Consider the following 6,706-nt stretch of genomic DNA (forward strand, 5'->3'; position numbering starts at 1 on the left):
AATTTTACTTGTTTATCTCCAGACTTAATTAAGAGTTGAAAAAGTAGCTGCTGGATATCTTTTTATAAAAGATTGGCCCTCACTCAAGGTGATATTTTCCGGTTCCATCTATTTGTCTGCAAGTTTCATAATGTCCTTGTCCTTTAAACAGCTGAGTAGTATTCCATTGTAAATGAACCATATTTTCTTTATTCATTCTTTGGTTGAGGGACATCTGGGTTATTTCCAGTTATTCTATTATGAATAAAGCTGCTACAAACATAGTGAAGTAAGTGTCCTTTTAGTATGGAAAATATCGTCCTGAGTATGGTAGCCCAGACCCAAAAGGACATGCATGGTATGTACTCATTTATAAATGGATAATAGCCAGAAAGTACAGGAAACTCATGCTACAATCCACAGACCCAAAGAAGCTAAATAACAAGGGAGGATGCTTGAATCTCATTCAGAAGACAAAATAAAGTAGTCATCAGAGGTGAATGGAGGGATGGAATGGGGTGGGGAAATCAGGGCTTGGAAGAGCTGGATAGATGCTGGGAGTATGAATGGAAATCTGTGGCTGATGGGGGCATCTCTAGGATGTGCCAAAGACCTGGCATTGGGGAGGCTCCAGAGAGTCTATAAGGGTCTAGCTAAGATATCTAGCAGTGAGGGATATGGAACTTGAAGTGGCCACCTCCTATAGCCAAGCAAGACTCCCAGTGAAGGCATAAGGACAAGAATCCACCCATGAAATCTTTAACCCAAAATTTGCCCTGCCTTCAAGAAGTGCAGGGGCAATGATGGAACAGAGACTGAGGGAACTGGCAACCAATGGCCACCAACTTGAGACACATCCCATGGGCAAACATTAATCCCTGACACTATTAATGATACTCTATTATGCTTACAGACAGGAGTCTAGCATAACTGTCCTCTGTGAGGCTCCTCTCAAGAGGCTGAATGAAACGTTTGCAGAGATCCACAGCCAAATATTAGATAGAATTTGGGGAGTCTTGTGGAAGGCTTGGGGGAAGGATTGAGAGATCTGGAGATGATGAGAACTACACAGAAAGACCAACAGAGCCAACTAACATGGACATTTGTGGTCTCCCGGAGACTGAACCAAAAAGCATACATGGGCTGGACCTAGCCTCTCCACCCAGTACACGTATATAGCGGACATACAGTTTGTTTTTTGTGAGAGTCCCTCAACAGTTGGAGCGAGGATGTAGGATGGGCTGTCCCTGACTCTGTTGCCTGCCTGTAGATCCTTCTCTCCTAACTGAGCTGTCTTGTCTGGCCTCAGTGGGAGAGGATCTGTTTAGTCCTTCAGTGACTTAATATGCCACTGTGGCTTGGTACACAGGGGGTGTCTCCTCCTTCTCATTAGAAAAGGGAGAGGGATTAGGGGAGGGGCTGTGTGTGGTGTTGACTGGGATGAGAAGAAGGGCTACAATCTGGATGTAAATTGAATACATACATACATACATAAATACATACATACATACATACATACATACATACATGGAAAAATTGCCCTTTGGAAGGCAAAGCATCCTTGCAATGGAAAATTATCTTGCTGCAAAAAATTTTTTATTGGTTATTTTATTTATTTACATTTCAAATGTTATCCGCCTTCCAACAGTTTCCCTTCTACAAACTCCCTATCCTTTTTCCCCTCCCCCTGCTTCTATGAGGGTGCTACCCCCTGCTCATCTACTCCTGCCTCACCAACCTAGCTTTCTCCTATGCTGGGTCATTGAGCCTCCACAGTACCAAGGTCCTCCTTTCCAACTGATGCCAGATAAGGCAATCCTCAAATGAAATACTTGCAAAACAAATCCAAGAACATATCAAAAGGACCATCCACCATGAACAAGAAGGCTTTATCCCAGAGATGCAGGGATGGTTCAACATATGCAAAATAACTAACGTAATCCACCGTATAAGCATACTGAAAGATAAAAATTGCATGTCATCTCATTAGATGAAGAAGAAAGATACTTGCTAGAGATACTTTGATAAATATCTCTAACATGATAAAAGTCCTGGAGAGATTAGAAATACAAGGTACATATCTCAAAATAATAAAGGCAGTTTACAGCAAGCCCATAAACAACATCAACTTAAATGGAGAGAAAATCAAAGCATTTCAACTAAAATTAGGACCAAGACAAGATTGCCCACTCTCTTCATTTCTACTCAACACAATACTTAAAGTTTTAGCTAGAGCAATAAGACAACTGAAGGAAATCAAGGGTATACAAATTTGAAATGAAAGTCAGAATATCTTTATTTGCAAAATGTATGATTTTTCATATATCTGTGGTACCATGAAACTTCCATCAGGAAACTCCTACAGCTGATTAATAATTTTAGCAAAGTATTTGGATGCAAATTAATTATAAGTAAATTAGTGGCCCTCCAATAGACAAATGACAGAAAGAAAGAAATCAGGGAAATGATTTTTTAATGAAAGCTTCTAATAAGTATATATATACTTATATATAAAATAAATATGAAATAATTTTGGATAACTCTAATGAGCTAGTGAGAGACTTGTGTGATGAAAACTTCAAGTCATTGCAGAAAGAAATTGAAGAATATATCAGAAGATATAGGTAGGATTAATACACTAAAAATGACCATCCTAACAAAAGCAATCTACAGATTCAGCACAATCTCCATCCAAATTCTAGTATAATTTTTTACAAATCTTGAGAGGAAAATTTTTAGTTTCACATGAAAACAAGAAACTCAGGATAACTTAAGAATCCAGAATAATAAAAGAACCACTGTAGGTATCACAATATCTGGTTTTAAGTTGTAATACAGAGATACAGTAATAAAAACTCCATGGTATTGGGACAAAAACAAATATATTGAGTAATGGAATAGAATTGAAAACCCAGACATAAATCCAGACACCTGTGGAAACCTGACGAAGAAGGAGGAGGAGGAGGAGGAGGAGGAGGAGGAGGAGGAGGAGGAGGAGGAGAAGGAGTAGGAGAAGAAGAAACCAGAATATCTCAATTAAAAATGAAGTACATATCTAAGTTGAGAATTCTCAATAAAGGAAACTCAAATGGCTAAGAAACACTTAAAGAAATGTTGTACATCCTTAGTCATGAGGGAAATGCAAATCAAATGTACTTTGAGATTTTATCTTTACACTCATCAGAATGACTAAGATCAATAAAACATGTGACAGCGAATGCTGGTGAGGGTGTGGAGTAAGGAGAGAACAATTATCTACTGCTGGTGGGAGTGCAAGCTTGTGTTGTCACTATGGAAATCAGTGAGGCATTTCCACAAGAAGATGGGACTTTATCTACCTCAGTATCCACCTCTTAACATTCTTGGGTATATATCCAAAAGTTGCTTCATCCTCCCACACATGTTCATCACAGCTCTTGGATGATGGCTGAGAAAGGCACTGATTTACAAGTATAGCAGAATGTCATTAAAATGCCCACTCTGTGATATAAAATCCAGATTTGACACTGCTTGAGTGACCAAGAACCTGACTAGATAGCCCAGGGACTAGGGTAAAACCAAATAGTATTGTTCTAAAATCAATCAATCAATCAAACAATCAAACAATAGAATGACTTCTAATGACATTCTGTCATAGTGAAAGATCAGTGCCTGGTTCAGCCATCATCAGAGAAGCTGGAAATTGGAAATAACGTAGATAAAATGTGGTATATTTACATAATGGAGTATTATTTGGCCATCAAAAAATGAAATAATGAACTGGATGGAACTAGAAAAGAAATTTATCCTTAATGAGGTAACCATTAAGTTTACCTACACCTAGAAAGTCAAATAAGGTATACATACACTTAGATGTGGATATTAGCTGTTAAGTCAATGATAACCAAGCTACAATTGATAGAACCACAGAGGTTAGGTATAGACAATGCAGATAGATCTCCACAGGAAAATGAAACAGAATTGATAGTTATGAATGGTTTGGTTTGGGGGACTGGAACAAGAGGATCAAATGGAGAGGTGAAGGGAAGAGGGAGATGAGGGAAGAAATAAAAGGAGAGGCTGCTAAAAGTAATGGACATTTGAGGGGTAGCATAGATGCCTAAAACTAGAAGCCTCCTTAAATGTATACATCTATGAAGGAGATTTGAATGGAGTGGCCATATAATGGTGGAGAGAGAATTCCAGTTGTCCATCTTTTATTAACCAAGAAACTTCCAGTATTAGGATTGTGTTATTTTTAATGTGTTATTAGCTAAAAGAGTCACATGTCAATCCTTAAATGACACAGGCTATTGATAAGACTATAGGTTGCTCTCCCCAAACTGGTAGCAAGGCCCCATTGCTGAAGACAACACTTACACGATTCACTAAACACTGAGAAGTTGAGCTGGTGTTTGCATAGAACCTTCATCCCTAAATGAAGCATCTAAAGTACCTAGCATCTTTGGTACTTTCCTAGGTACTCTGTATGCCACCAAAGGAGAAATGTAAACCCAGCCACAAACCCTTCGATTACAATAGTGTCCTACAATGGTGGCAAAAAGCTTGTGGAAGTAACCAACCGATATCTTGTTTGACACAGACTCATTCCATGGGAGGGAACCCATACCTGACACTGCTTAGATAGCACAAGAATCTAGGGTAAAAGCAAAAACTACTGTTCGAAAAACAAAACAAAACAAAACACCATAGTAATAAAAATACTTCTAATGCTGTTTTGCTATACACATAGATGAGTGCCTTCCTTGATCAGCCGTCATTAGAGAAAGATCCTCCCTTAGAAGATGGAAACAAATACAGAGACCCACAGACAGACATTATGCAGAGTGATAGAGCTTAGAACACTCAGCACTGCATGGGATGTCTTCACCAAATCTCTTCCCTCAAGGCTCAAAGAATGCTGTGGAAGAGGAGGAAGAAAAAGTATAAGGGCAAGAGGAGATTGAGGATACCAAAAAAGTAAGGACTTCTAAATCAATTGGATTGATGCATATATGAACTCAAAGCAGGCTGAGGATCAATTCAGTAAGCACTCTTACTCCATGGCTTTTGCCTCAGCTCCTGTTTGAGTTCCTGCCTTGAGTTCTGCCCTGGATTTCTCTCAGTGATGGATTTTGATCTGGGAGTTGTAAACTGAAATTAACCCTCTCCGCAAAGTTTTCACATATTTATGAATGATCAAAGACAAAAATAATAGCAACAAAAAGAAGAAAATCACCTTAGATGGATAGTACCTTTCTCTGCCGTGCAATGGTTAAGAAGAACATAGGCCACACAATTAGTAAGAAACAAGATTAGACTTAGTGTTGCTCTGACATCAACATCTATTTTCTTAATATTTTGTTCACATTTGGTGTGAAAATAGTTACTTCATAGAGAAACAAGTGCTTTTCGTTTTAAAGTTGCCTTTATGTTCAGTTACAACCTTAGGAGCTCAGAAATACTGTACTCTGCTTCCTCCCTGGTATGAAGATAAAATTGTCTGGATGATGCAGTGTTCTTGAGCTGACTCATCCAAGACTGATTTAATCCAGTAAGTTGCATTGTATCATGAAATACAACGACATATCTAAGTTCAGAGCTAAGTATTTTTCAAAGTGACACACAAAGAATAGAAAATGAATGTACTCTACTAAAAAGCTGAGAAGCACTTTCAACAACAACATGAATTTAATTGGGGCATATCCTGTTTTGTTTACCCTTCCCTGGCTACTTGTGATTCAATTAATCATTCTTCAGATTACATGGCTGGATTCTAGGTTAATTTTTTTGGAAGTAAAATTATCTTTACTTGCAGATGATATGGTAAGCACAAGTGAACCAAAACTTTCCAAAGGAAACTCCGAGAGCTGACAAACACTTTCAGCAAAGTTGTTGGATACATGATTAACTAAAAAATAATAAAAAAAAATCAGTGGCTTTCGAGTATACAGATGAGTTTGCAAGTGTAAACAAAATAGAGAGACATCATAAAGTTTGACTTGATTGTTGACCCTTGTCACATTTTTTTCTACATAATAAATCACCTTGAGTAACTCAATATTAGTGTTTTGGGTAAGATCTTACCAAATTTTGTGCAGTCACAGATTACTTTGGTATTCTTGGAGGTCCTCAAAGACTACTGTAATATGCAAATGCTTTAAAAGATTGATATATGCTAAAGAGTTTACTCTTTTTAAAGATACTAGAGAGTGCAAAACTTTAACACATTGACTATGTTTACGGAGTTTCTCTGCATTATGACTTTTTCTCATGGTTTCTAACACTACTGCTACATGCACAGGCTTTACCACATTGTTTATTCATAGTGTTTCTCTCCAGGACATGTTCTGTTTTGTACTCATAGATAACTGTGTTGTGAAAAGTTTTTTTTATCATATTGATTACATTTGTAAGATTTCTGTTCAATATGTGTTCTGTTATATATTCAAAGATGACTATCATATACAAATGTTGGGAAGAAGCAAAAGAAACTTGTCCTAAGGGCTACCTTTTTGTTACCAACTTCCAATCAAAGGTTACAACTAAGTTCAAGTCCCAGGTCCTGGGAGACCAGCATACTTAACAATATCTGGCCAGCTTTAATTATTCATGTCTTGTTTCCCAAGACATAATGACTTTTCCTACCCATAATTTCTGTTATTAATGTTTTATTCCTCAAAATAATGCCTCTTTCCAACCACACACACACACACACACACACACACACACACACACACACACACAC

The 6,706-nt window shown here is 37.7% G+C and overlaps 1 pseudogene; it reads right to left on the minus strand.

Moving 5' to 3' along the window:
* Positions 1-6,216: 6,216 nt before the first annotated feature.
* LOC114620727 overlaps positions 6,217-6,706 on the minus strand; it is a 2,508-nt pseudogene continuing 2,018 nt past the window's right edge.

Source organism: Grammomys surdaster, unplaced genomic scaffold, assembly GCF_004785775.1.
Source record: "Grammomys surdaster isolate TR1022 unplaced genomic scaffold, NIH_TR_1.0 170, whole genome shotgun sequence".
Taxonomy (NCBI): domain Eukaryota; kingdom Metazoa; phylum Chordata; class Mammalia; order Rodentia; family Muridae; genus Grammomys; species Grammomys surdaster.